The sequence below is a fragment of the Chiroxiphia lanceolata genome, chromosome 16 (assembly GCF_009829145.1).
Source record: "Chiroxiphia lanceolata isolate bChiLan1 chromosome 16, bChiLan1.pri, whole genome shotgun sequence".
NCBI classification, from domain to species: domain Eukaryota; kingdom Metazoa; phylum Chordata; class Aves; order Passeriformes; family Pipridae; genus Chiroxiphia; species Chiroxiphia lanceolata.
The window spans coordinates 11,133,055-11,149,085 of NC_045652.1; the positions used below are offsets into that span (position 1 = coordinate 11,133,055).

At 39.2% G+C, this 16,031-nt stretch overlaps 1 protein-coding gene across 2 annotated transcripts in view; it reads left to right on the forward strand.

The window, feature by feature from the left end:
• GPR146 (G protein-coupled receptor 146) overlaps window positions 1–16,031 on the forward strand; it is a 49,698-nt gene that overhangs the window by 5,281 nt on the left and 28,386 nt on the right. The gene's annotated exons all lie outside the window — the stretch shown is intronic.

A 16,031-nucleotide genomic window follows, 5' to 3' on the forward strand; every position in this document is an offset into this window, starting at 1 on the left:
ATGATACTTCTCTGCTAAAGGTTAAATTAAAAGTCAGTATGTTTCCTAAAACATATTGAATAAAATTGCGATCTGCAAAGGGGAAAAAAAATCAAGTTTGACGAAGAAATTTTCTCATTAATTCTTTTCTTTTCTTAAAAAATTAATACTTTTCCTTGGAATACTGGGAGCTAAAATTGTCCTGGAAGGTCATAAGATAGAAATGGAGATATGATCTCCTGCCAGTGATGCAGGCAACATGGTTACTGGTGTGTGAAGTCAAGGAGAACAGGGAACGCCGGAAAAGTTAGGAAAACCAAAACCTTTCAAGATAGCAAAGACAAAACACTGTACTTCCTGCACAGATCCTTCCAGATTCGCTGAGTGAACTCTTCAGTTATTTAATGCTTTCATAAAATCTGTCCTTGCCCCTTAAAAACTTTGGACTGCAAAAATTCCAGAGTGGTTTTCCAGCACTGACTTATCTCCCACTGTTCATAATCAACCAGGCACCCAGAACAAATGCAGAGGTGCAAATTCGTGACAGATTCCAACTTTCAAGATACAAACAGGAGCATGGTCCATCATTTTCCTTGCTTTGAAAATGCAATATTTTTTTTTAATTTTTTTTTTACTTCTACACTCAGATCCTTCTATGATTAGACCAGGGATACAACTGGAAGTGAAAGATAATAACCTGACTGACAACTGTCATGACAGGATGTGTGGTTCATGTTGGCAGTTCAAGTCAAACTTTGCAACTTGCCCAAAGTAACATAAATTTAAACCCACTGTGGAACTTTGCTTAGAAATTTCTAACCTTCAGGCACGTGTTCAGCACAACAACATGTCACAGACTTGTCACATCCACATTTATATAATTTAAGTACCTGATGTCTTAAGTCTGCCATACCTTATGAAAAATAGGAGTAGAAAATCTGAAATAAACACATGAAATACATGAAACAGGGCCAGCAGCAAGGCCATGAGAGATTACAGTTGTGCAGAATGATGATGGACCTGGGCCCTACAGCTTCCATGCAATGTGAAGCTGAGCTCAGCCACCAAAGGAATTCTGCAGGAGAGAAACAGTGAGCAAAACTCTACAGAGTTTGCATAACATTTTTCAACTCCCAGCTGGTAGTTATTACAGGGCATCTGAGAGTTCAGAAAGGTACCATACTGTGGCTTAACAACTGTAATTAACATAACTAACAGTTCTGGTCTATGCTTTCTAATGTTTAGGTGCAAGATTCAATTCCAGTTGCAGTTCAGGGCTTCTAAATTTCCTGTATTTTTAAGCATCAGCAGAGCCTTCTATTACTACACTGCTGGGTTAGGCTTGGCCAAGGGCAAGATGTTGTGGTTAGCAAATCTTACACACTCGTTTATCTAATGACTAATCTGAGATGCAATTTCATAATTACTTTGAAGATTTCTGCTGCTCTAAAGAAGGCCATGGGACTTTCTAACAACCAGCCCAAAGAAGAACAGTGATATACACTGAGATTCAAACAGCACACAAAATGGAGAGAAATGCATAAACTCTGCATACACAAGGCCCTCACTGGCAAAATATATAGAATGTTCTTGAGTTGACAGTTTTATAACTCTAAATGGTTTCGCAAATGAAATCCAAACAAAAGAGCAGAGATGTACTCTAAATCACTCAGCAATTGCTGCTTAGAAAAACCAGCAACCACTAACTCCAGCAAACAAAAAGAGTTGCTTTAGGAAAGCTTAATGAATGGAAAAAATGTCAACAGTTTTTGTTGTTGTCCTTTCAGCTTTATTTTTCTGTACTCCTGAATCTACACACATAATGATTCAGTTCCCCCTGACAAATATTGTATGGCCGACTATCAATCACATCAACTTTTTATATGTTGAGAGAAGTCAGATACCAAGTGATAAAGCGAGTTCAGGCAGAGGGCATATGTTAAGCAGCTGTGAGTCCATTTAAGCTGTCTATAGCCTAAAAGCTTAATGTCATTACACAGAGCTCTGATTTCTTCCTTTCCCGCCTTGCGCTGGAATACCCACATTATATAGAATAGAAATTGTTAACTTACTGGCAGAAATATAGTCACATACTGACTGCAGCAGAACAAATGCTCATAAATTAGATGCAGTATATTTTGCTTACAACCAAGTACTTCTGTTTAGGCTCTAAAGAACTCTCTACACTTATGAATAAATATCTCAGGTAATAGTTTCAGCAACAACTTAAAGCTGTATAAGTACTGCTGCCAAAAGACACACTCTCCATTTTCTCCCACCTCTTCCTTGGGTTGGCACAAGTGTTTGTACGGTCTTGAAAACTCATTTGGGTTAAAATTACCTCTTGGTTGCTTCAAGAAGGTTACTTTAAAACCAAATCAGTTTCTTAATTTGATGTACTGTGAACATTTCTGCCAGCAAAAAGAGGAAGTGATAGAAAGGTGGAAGCAAGTAGGTGTGCAGCTTGTGGGATCCCATTTTTTGCAGCCTCTGGCTGAAGACACCATTCCTTAAAATAAATATAAGTGTAAAAATATGTAAAGTAATAAATATAATTGTAAAATACACAACGTTGCTATGGGTACTCAAACTTTTACATACAGGGAAGATGAACTTCAGCCTTCCAACTCTTAAATTATCACAGATCATTTGGTATTTGATGCTCCTTAGTAGCACCATGGATTGCACAGTTATGGGCTTTCAATTATTTCCCTCTAATTTCAAAATGACAGTGGGGGTCTAGTAAAGGCAGAAAAAATAATTTTTGTTTCCAAAGGCCAGAACTCAGGCGTTTGATATTATAAAAATTTTGACAAATACATTTTTCTTGCAGATAAGCAAGTAAGTTTTAAAAAATGGCAACAGATAACCAGTACAGGAATTTATAAATCTCTTACAGTGTACAGGACTCATTTTCACCATACTGAGGGGATTTGTACAAAAGTGAAATTCCCCTCTGTTCTTCACCCTCTTAGGTGAGCTGCTGGTTCAGTTAGTTTCTCCCTTCAGCTGATGTTCTCTGGCTGCTGGAGCTGTGACTCCTTGAATCACAGGGTTTGACTGTTCAGCACAGACACCAACTTCCTGCCCATCAAAAACCCTGAGGCACAGCCAGGAAACAAACAGCCTGGGATACAGCCAGGTTCCAATGGAGCTGTCAGATTTTACAGCCATTTCAAGGTACAACTACAATGAGAAGATGCTGGTTCACTTCCTGCAGTTTTGAATGAGCAAGAAAATCCCCTTTATTCAGTACCTACTGATCAGTGGTCAACAAACACAGCAGAAGCAAGGATTTGTGGCAGAAATAAATAGGTTTGCTTGCTCATTCTGGGGTGGGTAGTGGTAGCAGTCAATTATTGAATTGCTCCAGTAATTTAACAGATGATGACTTGAGTTAAAAATGAAATTAAACAAACAAATGCTGCCATCTATATAATAAACTATACCCATAACTTTATCAAGATACTTAATGTAATGAAGAAAACAGGTTATCTTCATATACTATACAAATACAAATACATTGCAAGATGTGGTCAAGGTGGTTAAAGGAGAACTATAAGTGTTGCCATCCTCTGTCCTTCCCTTTGCATTTCCTCTTGGAGCTGCATCACATCCAAAGACATAATTCAGTTCAGCAATGACTCAAAGCAAGCACAGTGCCCTGTCAGGAAAACTCCAGCAACCTTTGGAAAGGTTCACAATTTTGTAAACAGAACATCCAACAATCACTGAAGTCTGTAACCCCACAGCAGGTGCACACTGTGATACAATGTACTACCAGCAGAACAGAGCAGAGCCATCATAGGAATCAACTGAGAGTTTGAAATCTTACTGCCAAAACTTTAATTTGGTCTATTTAAAACTCTTAGGCATAGGCAGCATGCAAAAGTGCATTAGATATGCCTATATGTCTCTGAGTCCAGTCATGTTACTGGCTAATTAGTAGAAAATGTTAACAGTGTGAAAAAGGAGTTCACAGCTTCTAATTCCAGAGCAGGAAGAGGGATGGTATCTAAAACCAATGATCCAAACACTGCCGGGATCTCCAGGCACAGTCACTTAGACAGAAGGTTATCAGACATCTAAATTGAGAATTTCCACCTGGGAACTGCTTTTATTTAGTGTCTGGATGGATTGTTCTGCTTTCTGAACCCACCCACATAGAAATGTGTTTATCTCAAATTCAAACTAATGTTCAACTATCAAGTTATCCTTTTGCCAAAAATATATAGCTAATCTAGAAGTACTGCAGCCAATCAGTGTATCTACAGCAGGAGTAAGAACTTGACACACTGGTGTGCCTTTCTTATAAGCAAGAGAGTAAAAAAAAAAAAGAAGAAAAAAAGATTGTGAACTTCCACAGTTTAGTTGTTCTATGAAGAAATAAAAAACCAAACCAACCCAACCCAGTAAGCAAGCCAGCTTAGTAATTCTACTTAACTTTGGTGGAAAATTGCTTCAACTTACAACTTTGTTTTCTCATTCAAATGTTCCATATAGGCATATGAAACTGATTTCCCAATACTTATAGACTAACAAAGCACTGTAATTTTAACTATTGTTTATATTTTCAGTTCATTCAGAAAAAAATTCCTTATTACCAGCACTGGACAGCACTGCAATTTGACTGGTCTTTCCCTAACGAAACTACTGGAATTTAAACATACAAGTATGCTATTTTAACTTGAATGCCCACAACAGTAGGAACTATCCAAGTTGCAAACACATTTGTCTGACTCATTTTTGTCAAAAGGGCCTTTTATTTTGACCAAAGTATTTGGGGTCATCGGTACAGAAGTAATGACACAGAGAAGTGTTCAGGTACAAAATGTCTAATTCTTCAAACATTTGGTTAATTTGTTTTCTAAACCTAAAGCAATATTTGATCAGTTGAACAAATATTTGAAATGCATTTGGCTAGTTATCTATTTAGTAAAAGAACAAATTTATTTAAAAGGAATTTTTTCCCTCTTTGGTCATCACAGAACAAAAGTTAGATTGAGCTCACAAGATTTTAAGTTGTTTCTTTTTTTTACCTGGACACTTCCTAACAGATTATTCCTGTCAGGACACCAGTGGTAATGGGAAATGCTTTAGGAATAGGAGTGATTTAATAACTAGATTTATTATTTACTAGAAATAAAAGCAGAAAAATAACTAATACATCTCCTCTTACAAGCAACTGTCAAGTTTTTTGAGGCATTTTAATCTATTCAAAGAGCAGATCTACTGCCAAACTGCTTGTATATCTTTCCTTTTAAATAAAAAGCTGCTTTAAATCCACATTGAGAGGTGCCAGAAACAAAACCCATATAAAAGAGCACACAGACCTCTAAAGGCTTCTAAAATCCTTCACCCCTAATAAAAGCATTGTATCTTTCATTACTCTCTTTTTAGCTTCTTAGATTAAGGTTTGCATTGGGATTTCAATCAAATTAGGTGTAATGTTTCTAATATTTATAATTTTCCTACTTCTGTCCAAAAACTTTTAAATCATCTGTCTTCCTTGCAAATTTACGTGGTTGCAGTAGGACACCAACTGCAGGTTCTCTGAAATACTTATGAAGTTACACTGAGGGAGATGCCATTTGTGAATCCTGCTTTAGCATATGTTTGGTATGTAAAGTTATTTAAGTGCTGTACAATAAATAACACACCAACATAAGCTTTCAACACATTTGGAAGTAAAGTCATAAAAACAGTCTTGTTTTGGCCAAAGTGCAAAAATTTACTCGCAACAAATGTTGCAAATAGGAAGCCGCAAAATCCACTACAAAGACAGGCAATTTTGTAGCATTTTTGTGGCTCTTCCTCCAGAGCGATAATCAGAATTAAAAAACCTAGACCACATAATACCTAACTTGCTGGGTTATCAGGGCCTTTTGTAGCCATGTCTCCATCTCACACGCTCGTCTGTAGAGAGATGACAGGCAGCAGTGTGAGGAATAAGCCACAGCAGCACTTCTGTACCTTCATTAACACAGAATCCAGAGTACAAAGGGCTCCATAACAAGTGGAGAGGAAAATGGATTTATGGTATGGGTACAGGCAATACATTTTAAAGAGCTGTAGTGGCTCCATGGTAATTAACAACTCCTTGGGATAATTGTTCCCAGAGTATCTGGCTCGTGGTGACTTTCTGGCAGCGATCTTGCAGAAATGAGTAATTAAAAACTATTACAATAAGATTAAGATGTCTTTGCCAGAACAAGCACTGGATACAGCATAATTCTTCAGGAAGAATATGTGTGAAGGTGTTAGCTGCACTCCCACCAGTTCTTTTGGAAGCTCTGAGGTGCAAATATTCATTCAGTGCTCGTGGGGACACACCAGGCTACACACACACACGTGTCCAGTTGGTTCTGCAGCTGGTTGGTTATTTCCTGTCCATGTTGAGCAGGGCAGGTACCACTGAGGGTGGGGAGATCTCCAGGGTTAGTGTAGGAACACTGCTCCTGGCACATGATGCAGCACAGGGCTCCTCAGCATCCTTCACTATGGGTGGTACTGATCAGCTTTGGTAGCTCTGTGTTATCACCAACGGGCTGGTTTGATGCCAGAATTTTGTATGATATCATTTGAGAAGCTTCTGGTATGAGATGTCAGCTGGATCACTGGCTTAGGCTTTCCATTACCGTCTGCTGAAGGAAGAGATCTCTCTCCAGTCACAATCCCTTCTTCTCAGAAGTGAATTGAGGAGGGGGAAGAAGTAAAAATGCAGGGAAAATCTGTAATGATAATTCAGTTTTGAATGCTCATAGAGCTCACATGGCTGACATAAAAATCCCCCACAGTTGTGAGTAATTAAAAACTGTAACTCAACAGATAAAAAAATGTTTGTAGGCAAAACCACAACTGGATCCTCCCTTGCAGTAAAACTGTCTAGTAAGGTCTGGACTTCTATATTTGCTCATATTATATCTGAAGGCATCTCAGTTCAAATGGTTTCCTGATCAAAGATAACATATGGCACCAGAAAGAAAGGAGTCTTTCCAGAGCTGCAGACTCACTGCACCTTCAGCACTGAATCACTACAGAACTTTTAAAATGGAATGTCACTGAAATGCCAAGCCCAATATAGATACCGACACTAAACTTGCTGTGTTGTGCCCAAAAACTACAACAATCAAACAAAAGAATTCATATGCTCTACAAAGACGATCTGTGAAGGGCACTTCTACCCTGGGAACACTATTATCAAATACTGTTCCAGTCTGGAAGTTCAGAAAGGAAAGGAAACATTAGCATTTTTCTACTTTAAGAAAGAAGGGGAAAACAAAAATCTTTGAACACAACTCTCTTTCTCAGCATCGAATTCATTATAGTAAGTAATTAAAAACCTGTATATTTCTGGTTACTGAAACACTTGTGGGCTAATATAGGGGAGAAAAAGCACTAAGGAAGTCAGAGCTCATCCCTACTGTTCTTACAATGTGCATGACATAATTTAATATTTTAATTTTTTTAATTTACAGTAGCATCTCTCATACAGTTTGTTCCTTCTGTTCTGATTTACAATATAAAATACCCAAAATTATAAAAATACATTTCTGTGATGGCTTTTTGGGGTTTGCTATTTTTTTTTAATTACTTTATCGGGCCTTAAATCCTAGGAGTGCCCTTTCTCTGTCTGAAAGAAGGAAGCACCCTCTTATGTACACATGCAAAATGAACACTTAGTATTCAATCCTTTTAGCTGCAAAATCAAATGCCCCCCAATGGAACACAAAAAAGAATCAACACCAGACATACATTTCAAAGACATTACACAAGTGATCAAAGAAAAAAGGGAAGAAATCTAAAGTAAAGCTTCTTGCATAACAGCCTGAGCTCAACCCCTTGAGCCTTTTGAGTGGGATAAATATGTTTCAGACTGTGCCACTAATGTGGCATTTTAATGGTGTGAGAACTATAAATAAAACTTCTTAGAGATAGATAATAAACTATGAAGTCTGCTATACCATTTAAAGGCCCAAATAAACAAATACACATCGTTCTTTTCCTGCCAAGAGTGGACATCACACCAATCCTGGTGAGGGATGCAACAGAGTTAAGAATGTTGTTGCTTCTTCTGGACAATGAAGTGAAACCACAGAAACCAGCAGGAAAAGCAGCCAAGTTTAGTCACCACATTGGGCTATATATATTTATACCCTATAAATACACAATCAGCATCTAAACAAGGATACAATTGTCATTCCCTTTGTAAGAAAATGATTAGTTGTACTGTGCTAATAACGCACTCTGAAATACCGAGGAATCAGAATCAATTTTCACGTAACAAATACCAGAACCCGACTCCACACTTTGGTAATAACATTTTCTGCTGTGAACGTGCACCAAAGATGTGTCAGTAAATACAGACCCAGAGAATTATGCAGCATCTAGTTCAATCCAGTTATCAGTGAGGGCACGGGAGGAGGACATGGGAGGACACGTTGTGAGCTACGATGGCTTATGCTGATAAAGGAGCTGGCTGGGACTACTCCTGGTATGAGCTCATTACATACTGTGAGCATGATGCTATCACAGAAGTGCTTAAAACGAAAGCTGGCACGTAGATTCCCGTTATTTTGCGTGACTTGAAAAAAAAAAAATCGTTTACACTGAAAGCTTTGTCTTCATTCTTACCACGGAGAGTGAGTTATACAATATGCCATCACCAGAAATGCATGTCACAAGAAAAAATTCTTGCTTTCATTTAATTTAAAAAGAGACAGAACTGGGCCAAGTTGATATACCATCATGACTCTGCTTTGTTTATCAACAAAGACCATATCCTACTGCCTATAATTCAATTTTAGGGCTATATTATCTAGCAGTTTTATAACTACGATAGTTTTTACTACTGGAAATGATATAAGCTTGGACAAGGATAACATTCAACATTATCAAATGGGAGGCACCAGAGTTATGATTTCTAGGCACAAGTTGTAATTGGATTGGAAGGCAAAGTTCAAGAAAACAGTAATACTCTTGTGTATTAACAGAAGGCCTGTTCTGCTCTGTAGTGCACTACCCAAGGCCATTTCCTTCCTTAATATTAAAATTCTAATCAGCCTTCATTTCATCTGCATAAATTTATGACCTAGTCCAAGTTCTGTGTATAGCTTTAGAAACAGAGCTGGAATATGAGACCCAGCATGTTATAAATTCTCAATTCAACTATAAAAATCTGTACACGCACAAGTAGAGAATGTTTAAAACACAGAGAGTTCCCTGCTGTGCCACACAGTGAATTATTGCTACAAACCCTGCAAATGTCTCAGTCTCTAAATGCAGCTGTATTAATTACAGATTTGCTATAAAGATCCTAGATATCAAACTCTGAGGAGACTGGGCCCACTGTACATGACATGAAAATGAAGAACTACAACCACAAGAAGAAATTCTTTACAAATTTGTCTTCATCAGTGCTTTTCAGGCTGTGGGGCACTTGCTAAAAGCAATGTGCCTATTTATTCTAAGTGGCTTGTAAGAGCTGCCAGAAAACCTGAGCGTGTTCTCCTAAGCACTGTTGTTGTTAAAGTCAGTGCCTTTGGCAGGATCTGTGTTTGAGGACTTCCAGAATACTGGAAAATAAGCTGCTGCTTCTAAACAGAGAAAATAGTTAGCTCACTCAAACCCTTAGCTGTTTTTTTGTTTCACTCCCAAGGAGATACTTACCTCTGACTCGAGTATCAGATCTCGAAATTAAGCCAACAGCAAAGAAAAGGAAAAGGAAGTCTGGGAAATGGAAGGAAAGAATGTTTACTCTGCAAGGTAAATCAGGGAAATGAGTAGAAGGGCAGAATTACAAATCTAAATGCTTAAGTCTCCAAACAAAACATTAAAACATCAAGCTCGAGCTTCAAAGAGCAGTAACAAGCCCTGAAGACCACAAGTCTGAAGGTACATGTCCAGTCTTCGTGCCTGGACATAGCTCGAGAGTAGGTATTTATGTCAAAACAAATGGGTGGGCCACTGAGAACTGTGATGTGGCAAATCAACTACACCACTTCCTCCTCGTTGCAAAATCCCATTCTTCCTTCCTGCCTCAACAACACCCTCAACCCACCTCCAGCTTCTCCGTGCGGGAGCACTGCAGCGCTCCCCGTCCTTCCCTCTGCCTCCCTTCTGCAATCCCTCCCTCTGGCAACGCCGATTACTGACAACAGACACAGAGACAGCTCTATCTGTCCCAGCAGCAGGTTAGCTGAGAAATAATCACATGCAGTCAGGCACGTACCAGAAAGGGAGGCAGTGGAGGTGGTCATGATCAGATGGACCAGTTGCTTGGCAAGAAAGTGCCCGTGTTCAGCTCAGTGACCGAGCCAGGAGGCAAACACGTCCCCTCCTGGGGAGCTGCCTGGCCAGCAATGGAGCCATGGAGCTCCTCTCAGCTGCCAGCAGGGTAGAGAAAGAGCTCTTCCAGCCATCAGCTCTGCAGGTCTGACTGTGAGACGTGTGAAATGTCAGCTTTGTGTGTCTGTGTGCATGTACGTGAATATAAATAAAGTCAGGTCAGTCTAAAAGGTTGGGACACTGCACAAAGTGCAATATGGGATGGGTTAAATCTTGGAGGGCATAAATAAGTTTCAGCAACCATTGACAGTGGATGGTGAAGTGCAAGAAACTGCTCTGGCTGGTCATGCAACCACTGCTAAGGAATTCAGCTAAGTCCCCAGGCCATAGCACTGCCTTGAGACACCAACACCAGCTCTTAAATCCGGAATAGCTCCAGTGCCTTACACCAAACTCTGAACTGGTTCATGTCAATACCCTGGGAGGGAGGGGAAATAGAAGGCAGAAGAAAAACCTCACTCAGCCTGTGCAGTTTGGAAGGAAGCAGAATTGCCAAAAATCCATCAAGTAAAATTCCTTGTTTATTTTAAGGTTATTTTCAATATTTCAATACGATTTCCTCAACACTATTCCACTCCACAATACACCTGACAATTAGAAGCAGCTCTGTGGGTGCCCTAAGACTGATCCTCCTGCACCTTATCAACTCACAAATATTGATTTGCCAAACTTAGCATCCTGCACATGCTGTCCCAGCAGGTGCTGCTGGGGCTACTTCTATTTCACACTGAAGAAGCAGTTCACTGACTCTAAACTATATTTGGGAAAGCATCCCAGCTCTTAAACATTTTGTTTAGTTTCTCTGAGCACTTATGAATAAATAAACAAGAAAATTCACAAACTACCACTACAAACTGGCAATTACAGAAAGTGGAAGTTAAGAATTCAATTAGATTATGATGTTTATAAGCTTAAAAATAAAAAAATTCTACAATTTTACAAGCCTGTAAATACATCTTCATTTATATAACAAGTGATAACAAAACCCTCACAGGACATATCAGCAATAGAGGCTGACCTCCAATGACTGGGTAAACAGGCAGACTCTCTTGGGTGATTTTTCACTTTTTCTGCCATGTCTCAATTTTTTCAATAAAAAGGGAGGCAGGACGGTGGTTTTCAAGCTTTGGGGCTTTTGTTTGTTTGTTTCTTTGTTTTTAATTTAACAGATTACAGCCAAGGCATGGACTGTTTTTCCTTTTTAAAAAAAAAATTTTACACATCTAAAGCCCACCATCAAATACCTTCAGAAAGGATGTGGCACAGCATTTATTCTGCTTGCTTACTCTAGACTAGGTTACTCTTTAAAAAATAATTTACAAAACAGCAAAAAACCTGCTCAACTGATAAGCACATAAATTTCAACAGGAGACAAAATGCCAAAAATAACAAGGAATTAAGAGGAGCTGACACACAGTGTACATGTGAACTTAGAACTGAAAAGTTTAGCCCCATATTAAAATTGTCTAAGATTTCTCTAATGCAACAAGTTACAAAGAAAGACACTAAACTCTGATGCTAATATTTGCAGTGACTTTATTGTGGAAAGCAGACATACAGTGAAGGCAGCATCTGCCACTTCAAAACCAGCTGAGTGACTTCAAACCTGGCACTTGTGCAAATTTGTGTGTACTATAATCTGGCATAAAAATATTAATTGAGAAGCATATCAAGTTAGGCTTGTCAGCCCTAATATTTTCTAGTGATTTGAATGGGGCCAGAGAATAAGATAAGTATCTTTACAAATCCAGTTGGCTTTACTTCAAATGCAAAAGCTTGTTTCTAAGCTGCGTAAGAACAGGAGCCCGTGTAAAATCAAATTTTTAATGCAAAGCCAACCCAGTTCTGCTCATCATCCTCTATTCTGAATCCTGTCTGCAGCAACAGTTTTTGGTGAGCTCACTGTCCTTCCCTGAAATATTGTACAACATACAGTTATCTTTCTAAGAATTCGTTTTTATGCATCAGAGCTACACTTATCTCAGGGACAATCTCTAAGTTTTGTATTCAAAACTAGTTTTGTATTTTTTATATTTACCCTAATGTAGTGTTTTCATTGGCACTGATGAGCTAAAAATTACTTGAGCTTTCTTTCCAGGTTTTATGGAGTTTTTTTAATGAAGCTGGTAAGTATTCCCCATTTACCAATGCAGATCAGCCTTATTTGCTCAGCAGCTAAAACTTGGAGTCAACAACAGTATTTTCAAAACAAATACACTGAGTTAAAGCAAGGGCAGTTGTGGTTCATCTGAACCATACAGCTCCAGATTTCAAATCTAAGCTAAGGAAATAGAGGTTATGACATCCTGCAGCTGGGACAAGTCGTGTTCATCAGGCAATGCTAAATCAAGACCGCTTGGCCAGTTCGGGCAGTTGCTTGTGTGGAAGTGAAAGATCCCAGGAGAACATTAAAAAAATAAGAAAGGTTCTGGTGTCCAAGCCAAACCCCCCTTCCTTCACTTCATGCTACCAGGGACTGTTTCTTCAGAGCAAACGACTGTGGAAGGTTCCTGCCAAGTAATTGCTACTGATTTATGCACATCCAATCACAGGGAACAGGAGTTAAACACTTTGCAAAATACACAGGCGAGTAAATTAGCAAAGGTCTTCCCATGCTACGCAAATGCCAAGTGCCTGAGGTTGGTTTTCAGAAGGATCATTTTGGTGAGTTGATTCACCATAAGGCCACACAAAGGCTCAGATCAGCAGAAGGGGAGATCAGTGTTGGGGATAAGCAGCTGGAGCTTCACCAAGGCAGTGGTACCTGTGCCGCTAGGAGGGGCACACAGACATAAAAGTTTTCATCCAGTTGGGAATCTCAGGAAAGAAGAAAGGATTGGGTCTGGAAATGTTATTTTCCAGGCTCCCATTTAGCAGCATTCAGCCCTGGAAGTAATGCCAGGACGGATGGAGCTCTGAGCAACCTGGTCTAGCATGTCCATGGCAGGGGGATTGGAACCAGATGATCTTTCAGGTCCCTTTGAACGCAGGCCATTCTGTGTGATTTTAAGATCTATTTATTGATACAATAAGTACTGATAAAATACCTGAGAGTTGGCATTTTCAGTTACAGAAGATGGAAAAAGTCTTTTCCCAAACTTCTGTGAGACAGTACTGGTGGCTGAAATAGCAGGATCATTCACTGCTGCTGTGAATACCGGAAAAAAACCTTTAGCTTTTCCTTTTTTTTTTTTTTAAAGTAGGGAGGAAGCATGAAACAGTAATACTGGTCCGAGACTTTCACGACACTATCTGGATGCCAGTGTCATGCTGTGTAAACATGTGGATCCATTAGACAATTGTTGGAAGCAGTGAATTCTAAATTTGATCTAGTGATAGGACTCATGCTGTTTGGCAACAAAAAAAATACAGGGTTGCGAAACCGCACAAGGAAAACGTTTCAGACTTGTTAAAAAAAAAAATGAGAGAGAGAAAAGCACAGAGTGAACAGTGATGTATTGGATGGCCTGCAGATCCCAGCCTCTGGAGAGTCCTGACAGAAAAAAAGGCCTGAGCTCTTGGCTCCCGAACTGTTAAGTAACTTTATAAAAGTACTCCAACCTGAACGGATAAAAACATTTTCTTACAGAAAAATTCATATTCACGTGCAGAATACGAAAGATTTTCCATGCTAAATGACAATCTGCACTAATGATTTATATCTTCTTCCACATTTCTTGTGCACGCTCCTGCCTGAACTAAAGCCGGAGCTCCACGTTATTCCCAGGGATGCTGGCTGGGGAAGGGAGTGGTGGTTAACTGCCTTCCTTTGGTTTGTGCTGGCAAAGCAACCCTTTTGCTTTGTAGTACTTAATGGTCTAAAACACACGTTGAAATTAACTCCTTCATTAGCTACACAGCTGCTACTCCTTATCGCTTTCATTTTTCTTAATTATAGCACTGCAACGTTTTATGTGATTCAGAATTCTATGTGATTAATACAATAGATGAACTACATTTGTTAGAATATAAAACACAGGCCTCATGAATAAAATTATAATTACAAATGACCTTTGAAATCATACCCCATTCTTTCAGCTATCTAGAAATACTATGCTCATTCTGTCCATGCCACAACTTCATTTCAAACTGATTAACCAGCATTTTATTCCACTCAAGTTGCCTACATTAAAACAAAAACCAGTGAGTTCAGCTCCCAGCAAAACTGCAAACCTACTTTAAGTCTGTCACTACAGAACTTGTTATTCACCTCCACAGTCTTATAGATGTGTATAGCTCAGCATTTCCATTATGATTCATGTTGTGATTTAATCAATCCTGAAACATTGTTTACTACATAAAACAAGTTGTACTTCAACAACAAGGATCAGAAAGCAAGAAAATCAATCCAGAAGGGCTACTGAGTCACTAAGGAGGAAGGCAACAAGATACATGTTATCCTTGGGAAGCTGGAGTAGGTCAGCAGTAAAAAAGCTTCTCTTTGGTGCCTGCTGGGTGACCACTGTGGTGACCACAGAACGTTTCCCCAACCCAGCCCTAAGAGCTCCATGAGCACACAACAGTGGCCCTTGGAATGCAGATCTCAGCAATGCACCTTGCCAGGCAGGCATATAAATAAACTTGTGCAACTCTGCCAGCTGAATTCAACAGTTCACATGTCTAATTCTAATCATATCCATACACATGTGGAGATGAGTCCACAGGACACAACTAAAGCGCTGAAGGGCTGCATTACTGAGGGGAAGCCACCTCCTACAGCCTGTCCTTCCACGGCTGGAGCTCCCAGAGCTCCAGATGTATTACAGCTGTTCCACAGGTGGGACTTCAGCAGTGAGAGGTACCAGCCAGGAAAAGCTCTCCCCAGCCATTTTCTGCTCTAAAGCACGGACCAGCTGTCTCACTACATCTCTGAACACGACTTAAATTTGTATGAAAGTATAAACAGAAGAGCTGTTATTTTCTTTCTCTGCATGGATTTCTGGCACATTTATTTTTGTTCTTGAGAAGAGAGGCCAGCCAGAGACTGTCACCAAACAGCCACTATCACTTTTAAGACCACTAGAGTTGGTGTTTGGCGATTTCCACCTGTGTGACACACCACAAATACACGTTAGCCATGGAAATCTCTTTCTCTTAAGATCGAGACCACACAATAATAGTAACAGTTTGTCCTTCTATTTACTGTTCTCCATCAAAGTATGAAACTAAAATTGCAAGGGAAATACTGGTTGCACTGGTTGTTTTTCTTGGGTCCTTAAATGCCAACCACAAGATGTGAAACAGAGGGCAGAGAGAGGCCAAGCAGAGCAGGGGAGCTCTGCCTGAAACACGTGGTGATAACAACCATAACCAGTGCTAGTGGAAGAGAAAAGGGGAAGGAAAAATGTGCATCAGAATGATCTCAGATCTTTAACAGAACAGTGTTTTGCACCTCTCGATAAAACTTTAATATAAAAAAGAATGAAGTGGCACAGGCAGCTATCTTCAACCATTTTTTCCCAGATAAAGTATTCTACTTACCTCAAAATTCAGTCATAAATTAAACTTGTTAATCTTTTTTTTTTTAGGGCAAAACTCATCTACTCTTAAAGATTGTCTTTCTCTCCAAATATTACTGTTCAAACATTAACCTAAAACCTCTTTAATGCCTTATGTGTGTATACATTTCTTTTCTACTGCAATGCATAGGGAAATCAGTACTTTAGTTACTTTCTTCTCCTTTAGATAAGTTACATGTCCATACT